Raw genomic sequence first — 27,416 nt, forward strand, 5'->3', positions numbered from 1 at the left:
CTTTAACTTTGCATTTTTAGCTTGACTGTTTAGCTTAACCTCTTGCACCTGCACCCTCCTCTACCAGGAATAAGGGGTTAACATCCAGTTTTACTGGTGTAACATCATGTCTGTAAATGTAACAATAAATGTGTGGTATCCAAAGAAAGTTCAGAATCTTAGCTAACAGCTCAGTAAAACCATCTCTATGACCACCAAACACAGTTAAGACAACAATCAATTAAAAGACAAGGTACACAAAGTCCAAAGAAATATGTAAACACAAATTGTGGCTTTGTGGCTTGCTGTGTTAACCCAACATAAATATATATATATATATATATATATATATATATATATATATATATATATATATATATACTACCGTTTGGGTCATGGCGAAGTGACCCCAAACCTTTGAACGGTAGTGTACATATATATATATATATATATATATATGTGTGTGTGTGTGTGTAATAATTTTTTTTAAATCATCTGCTGGTCTGACTTCAATAAATTAGTGGTGAAAAATTACTTTGTGTCTGAGTTTGTTTTGTCGTTCATAAAACACTGTAATTAAGTTATAAGGATAGTAATGAGAGCATTTTTAAAAATGTTTTACTTTAAACAGTAACACATTACTTTTTGGTGTAAGTAACTAACAAACGGAGTTACCTTTTGAACAAAGTAATATCACTGACAAAATTGCAACAGTTATGTAGTGTGTCTTAAAAAAAAGAGATAAAAAAACATTAAATGTTGTGCTTTTAATTATTGATCATTATTATCTTAAGAAAACACAATACAAATATTTTTACTTAATAAAACAGTTTTTGTTAACAAACTGAATGACAGAACTGAGAAATTTAAAGGTAAGGTTTTCTTTGTTAGTAAAGTAAATATAATATAATATAATATAAGACGGTCAGGCTAAAATGTTTAAATGTGAATAATATTATAAAGTAATGATAAACAAAGGTTGAAGTGAATATGCTACTGTTTTGTAAGGATATTTTTGTGCTTTAAAAAGCACGAGTCCACATGTGTTACAGCACAGAAACGCTGCTGATCAAGGTTGATTTTGTTTCTCAAAAAGAGCTTTGAAGATAGAAAAAGCAATGTCTTGTAACAAGTAGAAGTCTGTTTTTTGAGGATTATTGGCAGAACATGATGTGAAAGGGCTTCACAACATGCAATGTCAGAGTCAGATCTTCCTCTGGGTTTAAGTAGGCTGCTGTAATTTCCATGTTAGCCTATAGTACCACTGTAGATTTAAAATATATTTTCAGCTGGATTGGAAGAAGTGAAATTGAGATGTCAGTCTGTCCTCTTTCAGGATAATCTGTACTGACCTCCTGTCACTTCAACCTCAAAATATGAGTCAGCCTCAACTCTATTGCCAGGAGAAGCAACAAGAGTGCTGAATTCATAGAAATGTAAAAAAATGTTTGTCTTTTTCATGATTAAAGGAATTACTTTGACATTTTTGACAGATGACATTTATTTTGTCATATTTTTCTTTAAAGTCAGCTCTAAGAAAAAAAATGGTTAAATTTTTCCTAAATGTTGAGAAACAGTAGTTGTGGTTGCATCTTTTTTTACCTTTGGAGCAACATATCCCTGTAATAGCAGAATCTGAGAGGATGGACATCCATTATCTCCGGTGCTGTGGAGGTAGAGAGAGGATTATCTGACTCCTGCCGGTTTAGCTGGCGTCCTACAGTTTGCAGACATCAAGATCCATCTCCCAACTGTCGATCTGAGTCTGGCGGGTGTCTCCATTAGCACCTTGTGGCAGATGTTTTCTATCTACTATCTGTTCCTTAGTGTCACACATCCTTAATTGGGCATGGTAATTATCCAATCGCACAATATTAAGTGTCTTATTCGTGGAAATGCGGTTGCTGAAAATGAATAGTTATTGATTGGTAACACTGACATTCAACATACTCTTTTCGCACATTAGCCTAGCATTGATTGCTGGCAGCACTTCCTGTGTACGATACTGAGAATCGACCTGATTCCTAATGTGCGGTCCAGGCTTGACCATTAGAACCATCCATTATCACGCTTGACATCCACAGGCTTGTCACTAAGGCCTGGTGGGAAATTGGCAAGCAGACACAATTGTGACTGTGAGGCAGAAGCAGATTTAGGTTCTCTGGTTTCTGTCAGCAGGCTATTGCATAATTAATTGTTCATAGTCTGTACTGTATGGGATTGTCTCAGTTTTAGACTTGCATTTTAGACATTTTTTTTATGTTTATCTTGTGTAATGGTCTTCACCTAGGTTTATCTATTTATTATTTTCCCCCAAATTGTGGGGTGTGAAATAATCTGAGAAGTGATCTCTCACTAAAATAAATATGTATATGTGTCATGCTGAGGGTTCCTATGGCCACGGCCAAATTAACATGTCAGGAGGACAAAGGGTAAACATTTATTTAGGCTTCAGTTTAACCCACACCCACTTCATGCTTGTACAGAAATAACAAGTGTGAGCTATGTTTATTTATGTTATTATTTATTTTATTTTGTACTGGAAGTTTTTATCGAACTTGTAAAAATTTCAAAGATTTAACAGCTCTTTTATTTAGCAGAACATGTTACTCACTGGCTGTAATATGAAGTGCCTTCCTTCTCACATCTTCCCTAACCAGAAACTGCAGAATATCAGGTACAAAACAGAAGAGCATCTGGGTTATTAATTCACTTCTTTCTGAGGTCAGTAATTATTTTCCTTTAAAAGTTTGGTTTGCATTTTTTTTATGTAGATTATACATTACTAATATTAAACTGTACATTCTTCCCAACATGCCACTCTGAGTCCTTGAACTACTGTCTGCTTACCTTTCCATCTGTCCAATTGCCCTCTGTCAAAATACAAAGCCACTCAGCCGTGTGCAGCCTTATTTCATTGCTTTTACCGGTTGTCTGCACAAGCAATCTCTCTATGTTCTGCATTTATAGGTAACCTGTGGTTGCTTATGGTCCAAAGTTTTGGGGGAGATCTATCATTGTAACACAGGTAGGCAGTTTAATAACGATGCTGTGGGCTCCTGAGAAAAGCCAGGCATTTATTTAATGTAACATGGCCAATGTAAGTGGGCTGACAGATGGCCCAGGCAGGAAAATGATAATTTATTGGACAGAAGCCTGGTAAAGAATGTGTTGCCTTTAACCCTAAAATGTATATGTAAATTAGGACTTTATTTCTTTATTTTCAACTTTTGAAACACAGGAGTATAAACTGTCTAAATCTCACCACTCACAGCCTTTTTCACTTAAAAAAGCTTACATTACTACATGTGGAATACTTAGAACAACCTCTGTTGATCTCAAGAATATGTTTTAATTTTCTGTTTCCTCCAGAATCTATACCACTAACAAGCTTTCCCAGATGGACATCCGATGGGTAGCTGGGCAGCATGTATAAATTAGATTTACTGCTAAGATTTAGTCTGATCCATGAAGAGTGAAATTGTTTCACCACTTTATAGGACGGAGGTCAGAGTCTATCTATCTATCTATCTATCTATCTATCTATCTATCTATCTATCTATCTGTCTATCTGTCTGTCTGTCTGTCTGTCTGTCTGTCTGTCTGTCTATCTAGCTATCTATCTAGCTATCTATCTAGCTATCTATCTAGCTATCTATCTATCTCTATCTCTCGCCTGCCCGTCCAAAAAAAACCAAAAAACATTAATCATTCAGTTTAACCCGGCCTGATCTGCAATACTTGTATTTTATTTTAAATCCAGTGTTGCTAATTCTATAAGGCCATGTTATTTAGTTATTTCAACTTTGTAACAGTTGTCTCTTAGTTCGGTCGTAGCGATTGCTGCCAGCAGCCAGGACGGAAATCTGGAGCCATCCTGGTGATTGTGCAAGCGTTTGAAAAATGGAGAGTGACAAAGAGGAAAGAAATGGAAGTGGGTGGACTAATAATCACAGCCAAATGAACTCATGGCATTTTAGTGGTATAAATAACTTTGTGAGGGTGCTGCTGTTTCCACTTTTAAACCCAACCATCCCAAACTCATGATAATTACAATTAAAACACCATCATCATTATAAAAACTGATAGCAAAAATATTCATGATTGTTTTCTTCATTTAGCTCTCTATTAATGGTCGACATAATTTAACCTGGCAACACATGAGTAGTGATTTGATCAAAAGGAAAGGCATGAAAATTTCTGTTGTCATAAAAGCCTCAAGCACATTGTGTGTCATAATCTTAGTAAGTCTTATTTTAGAATCTTTAATAAGTATTTTTTAGATACATATTTCTTTTTACATTTGAAATTTTTCTTATTTCATATGTTAATATAGTTAAACTGTTGTTTAATTGTCCTACCTTTTCACAAATTTTTGTCTTTACCTCCTGGTCCTCAGCCTTACTCTTATCTGCAACTTGTGTGTAGGCGTTCCTGGAAAAGATGTCATCTTGAAGGCAGCATATAGTGCTTTAGAAGCTTCATGACCTTCCTTGCCATTAAGCTGCCATCACTTTAGTGTAAATAAGCTTTGTTAAAAGCAGTGATTCAACCTAAAACCATCACAGAGACTAACTTCTAGACTTGTTGCTGCCGAATAGCATTTATCTTTTGATTGGCGCACATAGGGCCAGATCTACTAAAGGTCTGAGTGTGTAAAAACTAGGGGTGGGATTTCAACACGTTAGTTACGTTTAATTAATCCCCCAAAAATGAACACATTAAGAAACAAATTTAATCACAGTTTGAAAGCGGAACGTTTTGGTGCTATTTTTAATGCGAGTTTTAAGACCCCTCTAGCGACTTTATTTAATAGAAATTCACTAGCGACAAAACTAGCAGCTTTTTCTGGTGTTTTGGGGACTTTTGGAGGCTCAATAAGCTACAGGTGCTGCTGCAGGACCCTCCTCTATCCAAAAGCCCTCACAGCTGCAGTCAGAGCAGCAGATGATCACCTCTGCTAGCATGAATTGAAGACAGAAAATAAAATGCTCAAAGCTAAGACTGACTGATCCTGACCTAGCTTGCATATGAATGAATTTTAACATTTATTTTTTTACACATTTGAATTTTTTTACATTTTAAAGTTAAACATACTGTAACATGTTCTAGACTCTCAATCAGAGAACAGTTAAAGTACTAAAGTATTCAAAATGACACTGACTTTAGGACTGTTCAATTTGGGGATATTTTCTATTTCTTTTTCTACTGTTTTGAATTGACATGCAATACAAAGCCTCCAATAAATAAATTTTATTAATAATTTGTTTCAATTAAGTCCCATCCTTAGTAAAAACACATGCAAAAACATATTGCATTTGATTTACTAAATGGGCACACCGTTGATGTAAATACAATATAGGCGTTTCAATTAGAATGTGCAACATATTGTCACAATGGGATTTACCAAACACGAAACTGATTGCACTGGATAATTTTCCATCTATATTTAGCACATCTGAAAGGCAGGTGCAAACTGGCACAACTTGACGCAGAAATGGCTGCATTTATTGTTGCAAGGACGAGGCTACACACCTTCAAAGACGACTTTGAAGGTGTGTACTTCAAAGATGTGGAGACTACATATTTTCAGATTGTGTAAATATTCTTGGAATGACAGCAAAAATTATGGAAACATATTGCTGTGTTGCTGTATTGAATATTTATGTTATGCACGATGGGCTGTTGCTACTGGCACTGAGAGCCCTCACCACTGCCTGTACCCCATCTTCGATCTCCCTCTTAAGGGCATTAATGACCATCGTCAACCCAGACACAGCACTGACCAACCGCAGTGTGCATACTGCGGTGAACCTGTATTAGTGCACACGGCGCGTACCTCTTGCGTAACGAAAGGTGCCACAGGAGGCACATGCATTTGATCAATATGTTTTGGGCTGAAAGTTGTAATTCGTCAATGAAAACCATGGTTTTGTAACATATCTTGCACTAAAATCAGCTCTAATGCATCATACCCAGTATTCCAGTCATCTGCTCCTCACAATAAGTCAGCTGCACCAGTTGCTAAATATTGGTCAGAGGTCTCTCCTGTGCTGGTCCCCCACCTGTCTTAATAGCTAAGGTTTTATTATAGGAAATTTGTTTTGGAACTTAGTCTTATAGAAAATCCTAATGGAATTGATGTATATAATAATAAAAAAGAAAAAAAAAACGTGCTAAGGCAAAAAAAATGTTGTCAGCGGCCATATGCAATTGTCCATTCATTATAGTGTTAGTAGTTGAATTAATCAATTACACACAGATTGATCACGCTGTCTAACAAAAGGAAGTTTATAACATTTAATTTTAGGCCAGACATCTCTGAATGCATCTTTATAAATCACATTCATTAATAAATCAGAAGTTTTTAAAAACAAAAAAGTGTCCTCTGCAACTTGGTGCTTCCCCAAACAGCAAAGCTGTGTATGCTGTTAAGGATTATAAATATTTTAAATTAAATTACAAAGTCATTAAAACATAAATCGTCATCATAATATGACTGTGTAAACAGAGTTCAAGCACTCTGTGCTTTTGGTTGCTCTTGCGTTTGAATAATATGGATTTAAACATTCTGCCTGGTGGAATAGTTCACATACCATTTATCAAGATTTAGGTAATGTTTCTGGACAATATTTGCTTGCTCTGTATGCTGACTGTGTACGTCACCTCACATTGATGCACCCTATTGCGTGGAAAGTTTGCTGTGGCAAGAAGCCCGCTTGTAAATCATGCATATTGGATGAGACATGCAGCAGATGAGCCTGGGCCCTCCAGTCAGGCCTAACATTAATTAAATATCAATTGGCCCTGCTTCCGTACCTCATTTCATGCCACATTCACACCTTTTCTAGGCTTGTTGAGGGAAAGTTGAAATGAAATTTGTGACCTTGCAGCTTCACACAATTCACAGCGTTGCTTTATTCAAGTGTTGTTCTCCCAGAAATTCTGACTTGATTTCTAAAGGGAGTGGAAGAAATCTCAACACAGTGGTGTTTTTACTAAAGGGAAGGAAAACTAAACTTAAACAATTGTTTAAAGGAATTAACCTGTAAAAAGAAAAATCACTTGACTAAACATTATGTACAACATAACATTGAAGGCTGTTTTTAGAGAAGGACTTAAAGAAACTGCTCAGAAAAAGCTGTGTAAAATGTGTGATGTAAATTGAAATTTAACAATCAAATTGAATCCAGGTATATAGTGAACTAAAATGAATGTTTAATTTGGAACTTCCCTAACATAGCCTTTAAAGTGCATTTTGAAAATTGTGTATATATCATTTGGACATCCACTCAGGTTTCAGACTGGAACATTTATGCTTTTACCTTTTGTGTAATAATTACTTGTAGATACTAATATTAGGTTGAAGCAGAAATAGACTAAAGGGCTGCAGCTATATGAGATGTTTCATTCCATGAAAGCTGGAAAAAAAGGTCCCTGGTTTCCAACCTAAAGACAAGAAAGATAGATTTAAAAAAATATTTTAGCCATGTATATAGAGGCATTGTGGAAGGTCCAGAGAGCCACTTGCGGCTCCAGAGTTGCAGGTTGGAGACCCCTGATGTAGTGTTTGTAAACTTTATATAGCAGTAGGCCTTCTTTTAAAGGAAACAGACATTTTACGCATAACGATGCGAATAATCGCAGCATGTCATGCGATTAATCGTTGTCCAGCACTAATATATATATATATATATATGAGTTATCTGTTTCAGTTTGGCTTGACTTTTCTCTTTTTAGGGAATGAAATAGGGCAATAGTTGACAATTATGACAGACAGTCTAAGGGATGGTAAAATATGTAAAGAAAAGTGATATTTTCTGTAGTATTTTCCACAATGGTAGGATATCATAATATCCCTTAAGCAATGTATTATTGCCATCCTAATACATTATATTGCCTTAGATTTAAGAGTAGTAAGCAGACTGGCTGCCCTATTCACAGACAATTGAACAGAAAGTAAGCAGCACTTTTCATCTTGGAGCCCTTTGGATGATGTCTAAGGGATTCTCCTAATCCGTTGAGGGTAGGGTTGAGGGCACTTTCGTCCTGCTGAGGGGATGAAGCCACTTAATGGATCACAAAGTTAATCAACCACAGGGAGACTGACTGAACTGAAGAGGTGGAACCATTAGACTAGAGTCCTTTGGGGCTCTACTCACACTCATGACCACACAATCATATGGCAAACATGTCAGAAAGTACAAGCAGAGAAGCAAAAAATGACATTTAATATATATATATATATATATATATTAAACATATTAATTTTGAACTTTTCATATCAAAATTATAATGTATAATATAATGTAGCTACACAAGAACATCCTCCAGATTGATTCAGTTAAGTCAACACTCTAAAAATCATTGCTTTTCTTGCACATAATAAACTGACTGCTGAGTTTTCTCGAAGATGAAGCTTTACAGAAAATGGCGCAGTCTCTATGATTATATAATATTATCATCAATGTTTGTCAAAACCAAAAAGTTCACAAGAAATAAAGTGAAACAGGACCAGAATAGGGATGAGAAAAGGCATGCAATATAAAACGCACTGTTAAGGGTCAATGGTTGGCTTAAGAGTGTAAATTAGCAGCAGACAGTGTTAGTGAAACTTACCGTGTCCTTACAGTTGCACATATCCTCTGGATAAACTGGGCTGCAAGAACCTGCAGGTGCTGCAGGCAAATTGATCTTTTCGAGATTAAGCACCTGCTGGGAGTTAATTGTGAAAGTGGTCATTCCTATGGGTTAAAAAATGTGGAAAGTTGAGTAAAACTCATTTGTATTCTGATCTACACCAGTTGTGTATAACTGCCACAATAGTAGGCTAAATACACATTAACCTGTTCTATCAGGCATATTTTTACTCATCAAAAGAAATCACAGAACAAACACAGCGCTGTTCTTTGTTGTAATTAATTAATTAATTTACTTTTGTGCATACTTAAATAATAAACATCTTAGCTCTCTTTTTTTTATATGATCTCTTTTCTGCTTAGCAGTTATTTTGTACATGATATTTCCTCATTTGCAATCTTCATACATGAAACTTGACATTTGTTGTATGCTCTTCTGTGTCTTGTCTGTCTGTTGTCAGCACTGCACACAGCACTGAGTTTACAGCTTTTTTCCACATCTACTATGTGAGCATTGAAAAGCTCACAGTGCATGGTGTGCATGTAAAAGCTTAGGGAGCTGTTTTTGCAGATAAAGGCTAAATTCACCAGATGTACATGGGCAAACCAACAACTCATCTTTGCTGTTGAAGATTTTTTTTGTGTGAAAATTCTTCTGATACCACATAGGTCTAAATTTTATGTCTCTTCAAAGTGTTTGTTCTTCAAAGGTTGGAAGTGACTCTGTGCATCCATTCAGTCATGGTTCTCCTGAACTGTGATTGTTTTCTGTCCTCTTGTCTGCAGGAGCAATGGGGTTCAGTGCAATAAAGCCCTTTTCAGACATGGGAAATGTAGTTTAATATTACATATCCCATTTCTGAAAAGGGCTTTATTGCACTTCCTTAGCATGTTAAAGCATGTTAAAGTGAGACATCAAGTCATAACTTACTTTCATGTTAATTTTCTTCATGGCTTCATTTGAAAAAAATAATCAATAGAGATGGCAAGAACCATGGTCAGCACAAGATGTTTACCTTTCATGTATGAGTGGACTGTACATCATGTCAAGAATAATGGATGCAGTATGACTTTCCTTCCTGCAAGATGTTATGTTGCCATAACAATCTACATTAGCCTAACAGGTGCACTGTGGTTGAGTAAAACATACTGGCATTAGATGGGAACATTTGAAAATATGGCAGTTTGAACTTTTCGCACAGTTGGTGTAATAAATTATCCTTCTTGTCTTCCTGCTTGTCAATGATTTTATTTCTGTTGTCATTGCCAACTCTAGTAAAATGTCAGTTTTCACATTATTTGGATTTACTGGTTTAATCGTTGTTCCTCTTTGCTATTAGCTGTATTTTTATTAATAAAAAGGATGTAAATGGGGTTTATAAAAGTTTGGAGTTATTCCTCTTAACTGACTAGGTACTGTAAAAGGTCTTTGGTAGAGAGCCCAATATTACGTTCACACTGCAGGTCTTAAAGTTCAATTCAATTCTTTTTTGCTGAGATCCAACTTTTTTTCACATATTTTAGTGTGACCACCAACAGACTCCAGTATGAACGTTATATGGCCCTGAAGTGACCTGCATGTGCAGAGAAAGATGTGGCATCACATGTGGCATGTTGTGTTGTTTATGCAGGTAAATGTGGATGCTACACCAGATGGTCAGTGTATGAGTTTCAAAATTGTTAAGAATAAGAGGAAACTTTGAATATCAGCTCAAATTCTCTGTAGATTAAAAGGAAATAAATAAATACAATCACAGTGGCTTCACACTATAACTGATGCATTAGAAATTTAAAAGTAGTTTTGATTGACTTCATAAATATTAATATAAATAATAAATATGTAGATTTTGTATGACGCAGCACAACAAAACAGCAGCCACTTGTTACCTTACCCCCCAAATGATGTAGCAGAAGCAACACAACAGCTAGTCAAAATCTGGTGTTCAACATCATCTGACTGCCTGCTTTGGCACAGTCAGCTCCAGCAGGACCTTTGCCAGAAACTGATTAAAATGAAATCAGTGACAAAATAAAAAGACTCATATGGAAAGGCCATAGGCTCATTAACTTTAGGAACTCTTACTGAAACTAGGGAGTGATAGTTGTTAAAAAAATCAATGTTTATTTAAAATTATTTCCATTATGATTTAAAAGAAAGTAACTATCCAAAAGGGCAATGGAGTGGTAGCTTAGTTTGCATTTAGTTTGGGAAATATGTTCTTTGTATCATAGCTGTTGTTAGCATCATTGATATATCACAATTGGTAACCATCTTGTTAATGTTTCAACATTTTAAGATATTTTAAAAATCATTACTTTTAGTTATTGTGAGTTTTTCCTGTTTCTGTTGATTTGTTTAAAATGAATTAAACATATTTTTTCCCCTCACTGAATTCTGTTGAATCTTAATGTAAAAAAGCTTATTTTTTATCATTTTGTTTTTGGTAGAAATCTTTTTGCTATCTTTATTTGCTTTAGTTTTAAATAAACAAATCTATCACTTGGCTTTTGATGTCTGCTCTATCACATGGCAAAATGTTTTTTTTTTTTTTTTTTTAGAAAAGAGTTCTTTTTCACAGCAGCTCAAATAATTGCTTTATTCCAGTGATACATTTTAGAAAGATAAAAGCAAAGCTTTGGCATGAAGTTAACTCTTGTCACCATCATTGTTTCATGTTTTGTATTATGTACCACAGATGATGAGTTTAAATTGCATGTATGGAAGGCATGCAGGCTTGAACAAAGCTCCAGATGTTTTGCCATCTCTTTGCTCTTGAGCAGTTTCTGTGAGATCTTCATCTTCACTGAAGCGAGCAGCTATCAGTGGCCTAATCACCCATGAGCAATTTCACAGCTGGCCTGATGAATTTTGGCCAAAGCTTTTGGTTTGTGATCCTTGGGAATAATGCTCAGAGCTGTCTATGTTTATCTAAAGGTTAATGGAAGGTTAATAAGAGAGGGAGCAGCACAAATTCAAAAACCTTATTATGCAAATTGTGTTTTCTAAAAGAGTAATATGAGCTTGTGTGGAGGTGCTAATTAGCAGATCGTCCTAACACTGGCTTAAACAGAGCCCCCTCTGAGGTATAATTTGTAGTAAAAATATCATTATTTATTGAACTTACATGACTGCTGACACTCTGAAATAGGTCTTGATTAAGGTGTTATTAAAACTTGTTCAACTGACAGTGAGCTGCTTAGCCCTGCAATATTTTTTTAATAAACTCTGCATCAATTTTCTGACTGTGTGCAGGTCTTATTATGTACACAATCAAAACTGAGGCCACTGTGTTCCAATTGGTTGCTGATGCAGTTAACACCATGCTGAGCACAGCATCTAACCTGAGCATAATGCTGGCGAGACTGAAAGAGAGAGCAATGGATCCCTGTCATTCTTATTTGCAGTCAACAGATAGTCCTTACAAATACAGCCACCTGGGAAAAGATACAGAAGCAAACTATTTATTCTTCTTTATCAAATCATCCCCATGGCAACTGATAGATACTTTAAAAAAATATTTTTTCATTATATGGGAATGCATTTTTTAAGCAAGACTGAGTTTATTGAGGCTTCTTTTAACAACTTTAATATATCATGAACAGTCCTTTCTGCATCTACAATCACCAATACATATTTGTTAATTAAGCAGTTGTATGTAGAGGACTCTACAGTGGACTTATCTTAATGAAAGACACTAATTAGCCCATTTTATATGCTGAATGACAAGACTGATGTACAATTTAATAATGCACCAAGCCAGTACCGGTATGCATTTTTGTGTTGTAGGCATACTATGTAAATTTTAACTTCCCACATAAATAAATACATAATGTCTGGAGCGGTTTGTATTGTTTTCCTGCTCCGTTCACATTAATCATATTAAATTTAACATTATTTTTGCGACGGGTCACATGCATCGTCTTCTATCTGCAGTTAAAATGAAAAACAAACTAATAAATCTGTTTCATGCAAGGGCCTTTGTATTCTATAGTACATTTAAAAAATATTAACTTATACTTTATATTGCTACGAAACTAAAGAAAATAAACCTGAAACCCCTTCGAAATGTAAACAGAAAGCTTCTATTGATTCAACAGGTTTCTGCTGCTAAATAAAAAACTTAATAGGATTTTTTTTCTATACCTCAGTTCATTTTAGCATATGTTTGCAAGACTAGTCACCAGTAATTACACACTACTTTTCAAGTGCATTGAGAATGCATGTAGAGTTTATACAGTCTCATTATATGTCACCATAAAATGGCAAACTCATTACGTAGCCCACTATGTGGTAAGAACTGATTTCAGTCACAGTACCATTCCCTAGTTAAAAATATGCACCATACACCATATTACCCATCTGTAAACTTTAGATATGTTCGATGCGTTCCATAGAGAACATCAATCCTATTAAAATCAAACATGATTTTGTAGCTATAAGTGCATGTGTTTAACCCATCTACCACACCAGTCACCATTTCAATATGTCCCACTTTGTCTGCTAATAACTTTGCACTTGTGTGAAAAAAATATGTAAACGAGTGACATAATAAAATGTAGATACTTCTGTGAATACTTCGGTAGGTACTTTTGGTTTCAAAAAATATAAAATACATATTTTTCTGACAATTGAAAAACAGGATTCTGGACTCTTCACTCACTTAACATATGCCATCAGTCTCCTGCTATTCATTTATAAAATAACAAAAAACAAAGGCCTTGGTAATGACATGGAATTCTGTTAATGTACAGGAGATTAAAAATTCCTTTCAAGCCTTTCATGTCTTCATTTATAGTTGAATACATTTCTGAATATAGACATAAAATAGCTGGTTGACCTTGTACTGTTGTGAGGCAGCAGAGTAAGTTAGTTTTATGTTGCATGAAGCTGATTTTAGAGGAGATTATTTCAGAGGACGTGAGCTGATGTTTGCAAAGAAAAAAAAAGGAAAAGATTGAGCAGGATGAGTTTTAGAGACCTTTACCAGAATGTCAGTTTGATCAGGCCCATATGTTCTGTTTTCTTTCTGAAAGAAAAAAAAATCTGCACATGAAAAATTGAAAGCATCCCCTCCTTTTCTTAACACTTTCTGACTTCATCTGATACAATATTAACAGGGTTGTTCACTCATCATTCTTCATGGATTCTTATTCATGCATTTACTTTTTCTTCTTTTTACCTGTTAAACTATTCCCATCTGATGTAGGTGATAAAACATTTTGTGGCATATTAATGCAAACCATCAGTTCATCATTCTTAGCATTATACCCATGCAAAGTAAAAAACTAAAAATAATAATAATAATAGAAAGCTATTTTTTATATGTTTTGCAGTTGATAACTCATGAAAATAATTGCAGATTTTTACATCAGTTAATTTAATGATTAATGAATTGCTTGTTTAAGCTCTACCTTCATCTTTTGCATGGTTTGTATTTAGGCTAAGCGACTGTTGCAAATCATTCTTTAAGATGTTGCTTGTTCCAAATTTATGTAAATGTTAGGTTACCCCAAATTTGACTTGTCTATGATACTAAGCACATGTACAGCCATTTTTTTCTGTCTTATTTCTATTATTGGATTACTCTGCTGTTTGGCACACAAGTTGTGGAAACATGCCAGACCAAAAAGCATCCAGAGTGGATGCAAGGCTTGGAGTTTTCCAAGCTGATTTGTATTCTGCCTGTGTGTGCTACATGAGAGTGACTGACTGGCGGTCAGAGCTCAGTATTGACTGCTCTGAGGATGTAATAGAGGCTGGGGTGATGGGATCCTGGACATGAACACTCTCTCTGTGGCATGTGCAGCGCAGCCATACAGGATATAACCAAGGCACTTGATCATTTTGCTGGCTCCATGCAGAGATGTACTGGGCCATGTGTTGTGGAATAATGCTTCTACTTTAAATTAGATTCCATTGATCCTACTTTTCTCTATAATTGCACAAACAGGATGGATGCTGGTTTTATTGGAGGTCAAATTCAGACATTTGAAGTACTTTGGCTTAAAGCACTGAAGGTATATTAAATTGGACAAAATGCAGGTTGACCAAATTTAGGGTGATTTGTCATGGTCTGCGGGTTTTGGGTTAAATTGCAGCATCTAATTTTTTTTTGCGTTTTGTCATTTTTGAGTTCTGTCTTGTTTTCTGTTTTATTTGGAAAAGTTTTTTTTCTCGTGTGTATTTTGTTTGTCACACCTGCTTCCTGTTTAGTAATCAGCACCTTTGTATGCTCCAGGTTTCCCTTTATTCATTCCACTTTTATTATTATGGAGGACCTGAGGTTTCAATGGATTTGGAAAAGGGAATTTAATTTCAAATGTATGAAATGGTAAGGTAATTTATAAATTGTGTTATTTATTTCTACTTTTAGAAATAGCAGTTGAAAACACATTTACAAGTAACTGTATTTAATAATGACTTATTTATAAATGTAAATCTTCTTTAATATTTCCATTTAAAAAGCATAATTACAAAACACTTTGAAATTAGATTTCTTTTTGTATGAATAAATTATTGAATTTGAAATGATTTATTTCACAGTTAATTAATCTTCATCTAAATGCTGTATTGCTATTTCAAAGATCCCCCTGGTCCTCCATACGCATGTTAGTTGTGTTGTCTAGTCTGCAGTTGTCTCTTTTGTTTAATTAAACCTTCATACCTTCATGGGTCCCACCTCCACATCTCCAGCTTCCACGTTCCTTGACATGATTGGGCTATTAAGGAAACAACTGTTATACAATTATAGTGGAGAAAATTGCTGTCTGTTTTGACTTTATTGAGAATGTTGATGTGGAAGCTTATGTTAATGATTTTACAGCCTACAGACATGAGATACATGTTTGGTAAACACTGTGTTTCTGTTGGGCTACAAGAAATTCAACAAAAATGTATCATTAAACAATTCAACGGTCTTCACAGAAACTGATAAAAATCTTATTTCTTTATCTTATTTCTCTACAAGATGGTAGTTGATAGTGGACTGGTCCTATGAGCCAGGAATCTTCAGTAGTAAAATCCAGATGTAACTTGTTTCTGTAGAGCTGCCATGTTGAACAAAAGGGATCTGCAGTGTTACTTTGGGTCAAGTTTCATTATGGCAAACTTGAAAACTGTATGCTACCCATCTTTTACAGAAAGTTTCAAACACCTCTTTAACAAAATATTTTTAAGACACTTTATAGCATCCTTTTCTTACAGAAAAGGTGTTTTCTAAAAGCTACTATCATTATAATTATTTAATTACAAAAAGCAAAACTATTACTAAATAAGTAATCTTGTAAGACTGAATTAAAAATATCAGTTAGATACTAAATAATTCAGTCAAAAGAGAAGCTTTACTCTTTATTATGACCAGCACATGACTTCTGGACACAAAAAGTAAGAGATGTTTTTAGGGGTGTGTTTACACAGATATATACTGTTAGATTCAAAAGTTTTTGACAAATCTAACAATTAATTTTGAATGAGTACATGCGCCTGAATGTATGAGCATATGCCAAATTCTTAAAAAAACCCCAAAACAAAACAAGTGAATAACCTGTTAACTGACTGAGGCAACTATCAAGAATGCACAATAAATACTAAAATGACTTGTGTTTGGAACAATTGTGTTTCATTCGGCTCTTTACCCGTCTTCTTACCTGTCTGAGGCCTGTCTGCTGGCACTTGAGCAGCCACCACTGTTAGACTCCAGGCTTCAAAATAAGCATCCAAATCAGAATCTGCATAAAACTGCAGTTAACTCCACTTCAAAAAGGCAATCCATAAACCAGTCCTTGACATTTATGAAGGTTACAAGAACACAGCATGAATTGGAAAAAAAAAAGAAATAAAAAAGAAAATCTAGGGATCATCCTTTAATCATATAGCATAAACAGTGGATTTCTATGACTCTTCATGGTTACAGTAAATAGCCAATACTGTAAATCTGTGCATTGCATATTTAGTTTAGTTGTGCATGATGTGTGATCCCTAGTTTGGATTTTATTCTGCTTCATGAATTTATTGGCACCAACTGAGGTGATGTGTGCTAATGTGGTACAGCTTATACAATAGAGACATGACAGCTGAAGAATTTAGACTTGACACATCTTGATTGTGTCAGCATTCAGAAAGAGATGAGAAAAGGACCCAAGAAGCATTCGCAGTGGATCAGTTATCATAAACTGTCTATTCATTAAACGCTGTAATTATACAGACAATGCAAATAAATTAAATTTTGCAAAATGATGCTATTAATGTGAATATGAGCGAATTGGTTCTGTTTTCTGTGGGTGTGTGGATCTAATTGAAAGGGGATGCTGTCTCCAGTACAGTGCTTTATTGAATTGTTCTATTTGAGCATGGAAGCACTGAGCCTTCTCTCCAAGAGGTCTCAGGTGGTTTCTTTTCGTTTAGCGTCTCTCTGTTGATCTCATTCTTATGTAAACCAAACAACTCTGGGGGAAAACAACTGGGACATATGTGTCTTATGTTTACATCGCCTGCTTGTTTTGCTCTATACGTCATGCAGATTCAGCTTTACACTGATCTTTGATCTTTATTTTAAGTAGCTTGACTGTACATTTCACTACTGTGCATATGCATATATGAAAATACGCCTTCATGTGGATTTGACAATGTGACAGTAAGCTTCCTGTTAAGCATGCACAGTAAGTTAAGCGAAGAGTTTGTAGCTGTTGGTAGGGGGAAATCTGTCAACACACCCGTTGCAAAGCAAGATATAAACATCCTCATTGGCAGTATGATGACAGCATACATTCTTATCATACTGTCTGCTGTGATAGACCAGACAGGTGACAAAAATATCTGTTTTGACACACCATTTTTTCTTAGTTTGTGTCAAATAATAGACATGGATTCCTATTATTTGGAGCTTTTACTGACAAGATTAACGGGTCATCAAGGAGGAAGGCAACAGAGAAGAGTTGTGGGAGGTAAACTCTCTACAAAATGGGCCACTTTCAGTTGAAAGAAGCACTATATGTCATACACCAAAACCTTGTTAACCTCTATTTAACTTTATGAGCCATGACATGACAGTTCAAAAGCAGACACAATGAGTAAAAAAAAGGGGAAATGAGGGAAATCTTTTTTTTTATGTAGTGTACACATAAATAGAGCTATTTTAACACATTAAGAAACAATTATATTTGTACAAGTTTTCTGTTAATTAAATTATTTATAGTTTATATATATATATATATATATATATATATATAAATGTTTTAAATTTATAATAAAAGAGCCTCTGCTTCAAACAGAAGCTACAATGTACTGTGGTAATAGAGTTCTTTAGGTTTAAAATGTAATCTGAAATCTCCTTTGAGTTTTCTTGTTTGACTATTATTTACTCATCCTTTCCATCAAATTATATGGCAACATTTGAAGCAAAAAACATTAGAAATCTGGGCCTATGGCTTTTAATTTTTCTTCTCTGTGATAAAATGCTGCTCTAATATCTGCTCCTTTGTTTGTTGACAGTAGACTGGAAATAAACAGGTTTATTCCTGACAGCTGGAGAGTAATAACACTGTCAAGTGACACGTGGATCAACGTGGTTAATTGAATGTGAAGCTCGCAACCAAGATCAGAGTGTCTTTCACAATGTGATTGGATATCTTTGAAAACCTCAATAACCTTAAAACCTCAATAACAGCTAAAGCTTATTGAAGCTTGTAAAACCAAGAATTTTATCAGGATGTAAATTTTAATGATAACCAAGATCCTGAATGTCAAAATCTGCAAACATGCCCAATAACAAGAACTGAGGATTATTATGATCTTATGAAGTAATTTCCATTAACTGGCTACAGGTAACCTGTGACATTCATAAGAATGCTTGTAAGAGGTGCATTAAAAACAGTCAGTATTACTCTGATCATTACTACCACAAAGGTACTGTCAGATCTTACCTGAAAAGCAGTGTCAACTGACAAATGATACACAAGCCAGTCAACATAATAGACAAGACTGGAGTGAAAGTAAAAGTGTTGTTCAGTCAGAGGCTTCTTCAACTGTGAGACAACAAAGAAATGTTCTGAAGGTCATTCCTGCAACAGTTATACTCTGTGCCTGTATATAATGATTACTTATGTTGTGTATGCATAGTGTAACAATGTAATTACACTTAAGAGAACAATAAATCTTTTTTCAATTTAAATTCAGTTAACAGAGATCTAAATTGTATCCACTAGTTTTTGGGGGGTCTGGGAGTCTTTTTCTACCATCCTAACCTCTTTGCTGATTATTTTTTAATACATGTCATCATGGTAGCATGGTAACATGCATTAAATGGTTTGTTTTCTGAAATTAGTATCTCTTCTTTAGTTGTAATGCAAATCCTTCAATTGGATGTTATTTAGTCTTTTTCCACGTCATAAAATAACAGACAATTCTTAGAAGACCCACACCTTTGTGCATGCTCCTTTTACAGGTGTTGCCACTACTGTGCAGGGCTTCATGCTGGTTGGTTAAACTCATACCACAGTGGCTTCTTGTAGACATGCTTGAAGTGAACAAGACCTCTTTCACACTGAATCATGCATTAATGGCATGTAATATTAGAGCATAAGCAAGATAGAGAACGGCAGACATATTCCTTTGCAGAAAATGCCATTCTCGATGCAGTCCTTTTCATATATGCTGACACCAGGAAGAAGCCACATGTAATCTGTGTCACCAACATTTTTATCTTTGTTTTGACCTTACAGATACAGTTACATTTATATGTTGTGCTGTTTTGTTGTGCTTAGTGTTAATGCCGCAGATGAAATTGTTACAGATTATAACAATGCTGTGTGATTTGAGTGGATGCACCATCACAGTGGAAACAGAAAAGTTGACAGACCTAAGCACGGGCTGTTCCTTTTAATGTTTACTCCACCTCTTGCCTGTCACAAATGCTGCTAATGTTGCTGGACCGTCTAGACTTAGTAAATACATTTTAAATTAATTTCAAATAACTGATCTTTGTAATGACTTTTAGCTATTGTATGGATATTTTACTTTTTAAATATCTATCAGTTGCATCAATATATCACTGAAAATCTAACCTATTGATTCTAAAGTAGGAGACAACAGTGGTTCATACTCCCACCTAACATGATGCTTACACAGCTATGTCAGTTTGATTTGTCATCAACCTTATAATTTAATAGACTGTTTTTAGCACCTAGCTGAAGTTGGTGAAAGAGAAATAATGAGCTGACAGCCTCCATGCAGGATAGCTTTCCTCTGTAATAAAGCTGCTAGTCTAAAGAAATGGAGGTTGTAATGAAATTTAGAAAAACAAACCATTTATAACGACCCTGTTACACAAACAGACCAGCCGAAGATGTGGGCTGCAGTTCTTAGAGTCATGCAAAAGATATTTTCTGTCACTGCGGATGTGAGGTATTTCTCCCAGTGCAGTTAGTGTGCTATTGATCACTGTTGGTCCAAGTCCTCTGAAATCAACTGGTATTGATTTCTCTTCAGCTGTAAGCTTCTCTGTATGACCCATGTTCTCTTCAGCCCAAACACCTTTTTTAATACCCTAACCTCTCATCTAAGGGTTTACTAAAACTTGTCATTTTACAAGAAAATATCTAAAATCATCTGAATCAAAGTGCCAAAAAAAAGGAAGACGATCATCGATCTTGTAAGCTAAAGTAGACTAAGTTCACTGTAGCCTGAATCACTTTGAAACATTTATCCTCTGTTAAGTTGTTATACGAGGTTGCAGTTGGGCTTTTAGAGGGGCAATATGCCGCTTTGCCTGGACCTTCATTATCATTCATAAAACAACCCACTTATTGCCAGAAGACTCAGCAGTGGTGATGGTGTGTATTAATAGCCGCAGTGGAGTCATACTCAGTACTGTGTGTATATGTGAGCTGTTAAATAACAGGCATGTGTTGATAATCAAGTATGTGCCTAACAAATGAGGATACTTCTATTACTCATATTTTATTTTTAGTATTTTTTTAAGTTTTGAAGATGATTTTAATGCACAGCAGGGTGCTACACTTGATTTTTAACAGATATTAATATATCATTAAATGTAGAATACATCTGATTTTAGTAACTTGTCCATGCTTAGTTTTTATTGTCAGATGAATGAATGTCAAATGAAACCTGATAGTGTCTAAAAATTACAATTGTCTCTCATGCAGTTTTCTTTACAACATTTTATAATATTGTTCAGTTTTTGTTGACATTGTCTTTGGTAATATTTTAGTGACATAATTGGCACTAGTGTACAAAGTTCCTTTGAGTCTTATTTCTTTTATGAATATAAATAGGGATGACGTACTAAATGACTTACAGCAATGTGCGTGAAAAATGCAGAATGCAGAGCTTATGTTTCTGGCGGCTTTGGTCTGTCTGTCTGTCCGTTAGCAACATAACTCAAAAAGTTAGAATGTATATCCCATTAGAGCCCGATCTGACATATTTGTTATATACAGTTTCTGAGACGTTTTGCTTCAATTAATGGTATAAACTTTGCTTAAAATCCGGTTGAACACAATCTGATACTTGTCTTCTGTCCCCTAATACAGTGATTCCCAACCCTGGTCCTGAAGGCACACTATCCTGCAGGTCTTAGATGTCTCCCTGCCATGACACACCTGATTCAAATCCATGGCTCATTAGCAGACTTATACAGAACTTGTCAAGAGATCCATTTAATGTGAATCAGGTGTGTTGCAGCAGGGAGACATCTAAGACCTGCAGGACAGTGTGCCTTGAGGAACAGGGTTGGGAATCACTGCCCTAATAGATACCCAGGAGCAGAACACCTCATTATAATATTTTTAAACTATCACATGGTAGATTACACCCCTCCCATATGTAAATTTTTTTGTTACATTTTGTTAAAGGCCAAATAAAGACCTCATAAAAAAAAACAAAAAACAAAATTGGACTTCTCTTTTAATTTTTCATGTGTTAGGCCGAGAGGGTTAAACAGTATGTATTAGATGTGTATATATATATATATATATATATATATATATATATATATATATATATATATATATATATGTGTATATGTATGTAGATCCCTAAAATTGGTTTAACATTTTGAATATTTTTCTTTATTCTATACCTGAATCTTTTTAATACCCTGTTTAAGACAAAACTATAGTTTGATAGAAAGCTTAATTGCTTTCTGATGGTTCCTTGCGGTCATTTGTCATACCCATTTGTTTCATGAGTTATCCAGTGTGTCCCTCAAAACAAGAATAATTTCTCTGCCCTGCAAAGTTTATTTATTAGAGGAACATTGTTTCATTCTATCTGCAGCTTGTTGCTGCATTAGAAACCTTGAAGCTTCCGTAAGAGGAATTGATTGAGGTGCTGAAGTTTAGTACTCCTGGGTACAAAGACTGTCTGTGAGCTGTATACCTTTAAATAGTTGTCCTGGGAACACTGTGGTAGTGAATCAATAAGCAGTTACCTTCACAATAACATCATATGCTTTTACTATAGCTAACAAATGTACCTTTATATGTTGAACAAGCAGCCTGAGCAATCATACCTTTAAAAACACTATGTGGAAATTAGGTGGAATTCTTATGCTTAAATTTTGACTAATATTAATTTTAGAAGAAACAGTTTAAACAACTTATATTTTTAAGTTGAATTTAGATTTAAACTGAGGTATGAAATTATGCCTACAGACTAAAGCAGTTGTTCTAGCTCCTTATGAGGAAAGGAATTACAGTCTATTTTTGCTTCACCATAAAAAGTGGAATTAAATCCACAGAGTACAAATGGCCTCTGCAGCGGGTCTTATTTTTCTCCTAGTAAGATAAACTTTGATAGCAGAGCCTTTGTAGACTTTGAAAGGGTGCAAGTGAGACTAATCCTGCCTGTGACAGACTTATGACCCTCGGGCTTTAGTGAGAAACTCAAAAGTCCTGGAGCAGCTGGTCATCTATTTGGGTTCAACTTCACTTCTTCCCTGTGGGGATGAACCGGGATGGAGTCTGAGGCTCCATCAGCAGGGTTAAAAAGGATGCTCTATTTCACTTGGCAAGGGACAGAATTTCCCCCTCAACACTTCAACCCTCCAAAGACATGTAAACAACAAGATGGATGTTGACTGCTGGTGTGGAGCACTTGTCTGAATGAATATCTTTTAAGGTGTAATTTCAAAGATGTAAACACATGGGGGTGTTTGAGTTTATGTCTAGGTGATGTAGAAGATATACTGTGGAAGAATGGTGGGGTTGTTGCTCTAAGCTTTAAATAATTATCCCATACACTTATTATTTACTTTCTTTATTTGTTATTTATTTATTTATTTACTTGATGGACTGACATCAGTTATTTATTATGAATATGGTCTGATGGTATTCAGTAAAACCAGTTAAATAATGAGAAGAACCAGAGGGTCCCTAGAAGATTTATAACAAATTTTTACTTGTTATCGCATGTACGGCTCTAAAGAACAACATATTTAAATGTTGGCAGTATGTCCAAGTTCAATACTTGTGCACAGTTTGGCGGCAGTGCCATCAACAGGAATTATTATTCCAGCAGCTGGGTGATTATAATGATGGGACAGACATTAACAAAACAGACACTGACAGCATTTTTTTTTTTTTTAAACAATGCAGTGTTGGCAAATTAGAGTGAGTTATAAATTTTGAAGAATATATACACTTGAGATGTTAAAAGAACACTAACAACAACAAAACTCATATAAATCTTGTACAATACTTTGATTTTAAACAAAATATGTTAATGTATATAAAACTAATCTCCCAACTGGGCTTTGTCAGCTCAATCACCTGATGTTTGTGGTTCTTATAATTAAATCTAAATAAATTATATTAAAACTAGTAAGGATATCTTAAGTTTGTACCCAGTCTGGCCCCATAGGTGCAGGCCCAGGCGCTTGCAATCGAGCTTCAGCCCCAGGCTTGGTTCCAGAAGGGGGCAATGTGAATACCCCATCCCATGGGCTCACCACACATGGGCCAAGGAGGTTGGATGCAGTGGGTGGGTGGTGACCAAAGTCAGTGACCTTGGTGGTCCGACCCTCAGCTACAGAAGCAGGCTTTAGGGATATGGAATGGTACCTGTGCGGTAGGGAAGGAACCTGAGCTGGTGCATTAAATCAAGAGGTTATGGCTATATGTAGTTAGCCCTACCTCACTTTGCAGACTTGGATAAGACGTTCAACCATGTCCCTTAGGGAGTTCCGTGTGCATCAGGAGTATGGCGTAGTATTGCATCAAGAGTAACCAGATCAAGTTGCTCCTGAATGCCTCCCTGGTGGGGTTTTCTGGTCATGTCCCACTGGGAGGAGTGCCTGTAGAAGACTAGGGAAACACTGGAGGGACTCTGTCTCTTAGGTGACTGAGAATGCCTTGGGATTCCCCTTTGATGAGCTGGAAGAGGTGACCAGGAAAAGGGAAGTCTGGGTTTCACCACATAAACTGCTGCCCCTGACAAGTCAACCATGGATAACCAGCAGATGAATGGATAGTTAGGATCATAAGGTGTAACACAGATATAAAGCAGCATAACATCTAGAGATGCTAGTGATGTGGGTTATCAAAGAAAAAAGCAAGCTGAGACCCAGAAATTATCTGTCAGCGAACCTATTTTAAAATAATAACAATTTTTGCCACCAAGTGGGTCGCTTGAAACCTGGTTAAAACATACATTATGTCAGTATTATGAATGCACAATATAGAATTTTTTCTAACTATTCTATTCTATTCTATTCTATTCTATTCTAGTCTATTCTGTTCTATTCTATTCTGCAGTCAGAGTGACTTACATCTGGGAGAAAGAGCAACACAAGCAAGAAATCAAACAGTAGGGGACATCATAATTAAATGGTAGTCAGACTGCTCTGAGTCCAGTTGGACACATGTGCTGTCATTTAGAGTTAGAGGCAATACTCCTTTGTTTAAATAAAACATCACGATTTCATGACATAATATCATCTTGGCCGTAAGTGCACGCTGCTTATTCAGTACTGAACTGAGCCAAAGAGCTGGACAAATCTTTCTAACTCATTCCGATGGGTAGAGAGTTAAGCTAAGTGCAGAAATGCTAGCACTAGGCGTCTTTCGCTGGCAGAGCGTAACTGTCGACAGGGAGTGTAGCTCAGGATTAAGGAGTGAAGGCACATAGGAGCCGTTTGGGTTGTCTAATTGCTGATGCCATTACAGATGTATGATCATAAAATTTTCTTCTGTAGTGGGGCTGAAACATCGGAGCCACTCAACACTAGGGGCACGACAAACACCAAAAATAAACAATAACGTTGCATTTAAAACATGCATACGCATATATTGTTTTAACATTTCTTTAAGCAAAACTGTAAACATCATTCTATTTCAAGAAGACTGGATGATCTACTCCCAGTGACAATACTGAAATTAGTCATAAACAGTTTCATCTGATCTGCACATCATGGCTGATGCCAATGTTTAATTTTAAAGTGTTTCTCAGCCAATATTATATAGTATATATATATATATATATATATATATATATATATACTCTTTCACCTGTATCTTCTCTTGGACTGTGGAATGTAAGCTAAATATTATAGAACTGAATAGATGCTTCAATGTGTGTACCACCACTGTATTGAGCAGATTTTGAGACTTCATCTCAGTTATGAAACAATTGTACAGGTAAATATCTGTACTGTTCAATGTCAGAGATTCCTAAATGTGAATTACACAGAAGAAAAGAGAGAGAAAAAAAACAAAACAAACAAAAAAACAAGCAAACACAAAACAGCGGGCCATCTTAGTGGATTTACAAAATGTTTAATAATTAAAAAATTAGAAGAAAGAAACTGTATTGGTCTATTTTCAAAGTTATGCAGTAGTCTGCAAAGCTAATGTATGACCTCAGTTTTAACACCTTGGCATAACCACTCTGTGTGGGTGTTGACACAAAGACACACCCAAGATGCTTTCTGCAGCATCTCTGGGGAGGAGATTGAGGGTGAAGGTGCCCTGTGGTTGCATCCGCTCACTATAAATAGGGTAGGGGGAAATTAACAGAATGGTTTAATGGTTTGACAGGGTCACTAATGTACTGCAGCTGTAAAAAATGTATGAGGCTTTATGGTTGCATTTGTATTCCATAGGAAAAGGAAAACATTTGAGTGAGTGCTAAAAGAGTTGCTTATGCAACATCCATCAGTTCATAACCTTGACATGTAATGCTTTTATACTAAACTCAGACCTTCAGACTTTACAGTCTCATCCAGACTAAAGTTACAGGTGTGAAACATTGCCAGGACCAAACTGCTGAACCTTAGTCTGAAAAAAGAGGCAGTCTCAGTTCATATAATATTAAACTAGGGCTTAGTTCATTTTTAATTCTTATTTTTAACTGATTTTAGGTCAGTCAATTTTTAATACTTTTGAACTAGTCACCAGTACCCACGGTGGTCTGTTGCTATAACTGAAGAAATTGAGCCAATGCTGAAGACTGTTTTTTTTTGTTGTCAGAACCTGAGTTTGTGCTTGTGTACTTGTCGTACTTGTCCGCTGTCTCTTGATTTGATCTCAATTGATACTGCACTTCATTTATGTCAGGGTTTTCTACTGTACTGAAACTCGAGTGTTATTCCTCAGTAGGATGTCCCTTTGGAAAATGCATATGCTAAAATTACAAAATGTGAAAAGAGATTTGCATTGTCTGCTTGCACTATTTGGCTTTTTAGCTGTTAGGTAATTTAGCACATTTAAACTACCTGGATATATGTGCTTAAGCTGGCTACCTGCCAGCATGCCACACAGAATGTGTTATGGCAGTTACGGCATGTCAAGCTGTTTGGTGGCTTACACAAGGTGCAGCGCTCAACCTCTGACTACTGTTGACTTTGATGAGATTTTGTGTGAACATCACTAAGATTTCTTTTTTTTATCTTACATTGTTTGTCATGAGTCTTTTTTTTTTCTTTGCATATAATTAAAAGCATAAAAAAAAAGATTTGAAAACATGAACTCAGAGAGATACTGGAGAAATATCTGTTTACTGCTCATGCAACAACCACAGACTTATCATCTCTCTTTGACTTTAGTCTTTAAAACTGCCGAGCACTAAAATTAAGGTGAGATTTAGTTTGTTTATTAACATAACAGTAGTTTACTATGTAGAGTTTTATTGCTGATCCAAAATACTCCTGCACCATATTGTACCTATCCTAGTACCATATTGTCCCAAGAGAACACTCCCCTTTCAAGCAGCAGGCCAGCTTTTGGTTCCTCGTGTTTCTAGTAGAGCCAGAACCTTCAACTATCAGGCTCTTTTCCTCTGGAACTAACTCACAATCAGTGTTGAAATGCAGACTCTGTCTCTACTTTTAAGATTGGACTTAAAATCTTTCTTGTTAAACAATTCTGTACACTTAGCTTGGGTCAGAGTTTACCCTGTATTGTTTACTGCATTTTGCACCCAGTTAGCTTTAGTCTTTGTTCTCGTTTTGCTTTTTAAATATGATTTTAAATTAATTATATAGTTTTACTCTGTTTACTGTTACAAACTTCTGTTGTATTATTAATTTGTAGTCATTATGCTGATTGTTATATGACTTATTCTAATGTTTAATTGCATTTTTAAAACTGTTTTTCTTTTGTGTGAACTATTTTAAGTTGCAGTTGTAACTGAAAGGTGCTAAAGAAAAAAAAAGATACCTCAAAGAATTTTGGCTATAAGCAGGAATAATAGGAAAAAGTAATACCTAAACACATAGCAGCTTTGTCTGTCTTGTTTTTAGCTATCTATTGTAGAAGAGCAGTTCTTGATGTGCATACAGGTTG

The 27,416-nt window shown here is 35.5% G+C and overlaps 1 protein-coding gene across 3 annotated transcripts in view; it reads left to right on the forward strand.

Moving 5' to 3' along the window:
- The window catches only part of gpc5a (glypican 5a), a 148,765-nt gene that overhangs the window by 115,246 nt on the left and 6,103 nt on the right, over window positions 1-27,416 (forward strand). The window lies entirely within an intron of this gene.

This window comes from Melanotaenia boesemani, chromosome 1, assembly GCF_017639745.1.
Source record: "Melanotaenia boesemani isolate fMelBoe1 chromosome 1, fMelBoe1.pri, whole genome shotgun sequence".
In the NCBI taxonomy this organism is placed as follows: domain Eukaryota; kingdom Metazoa; phylum Chordata; class Actinopteri; order Atheriniformes; family Melanotaeniidae; genus Melanotaenia; species Melanotaenia boesemani.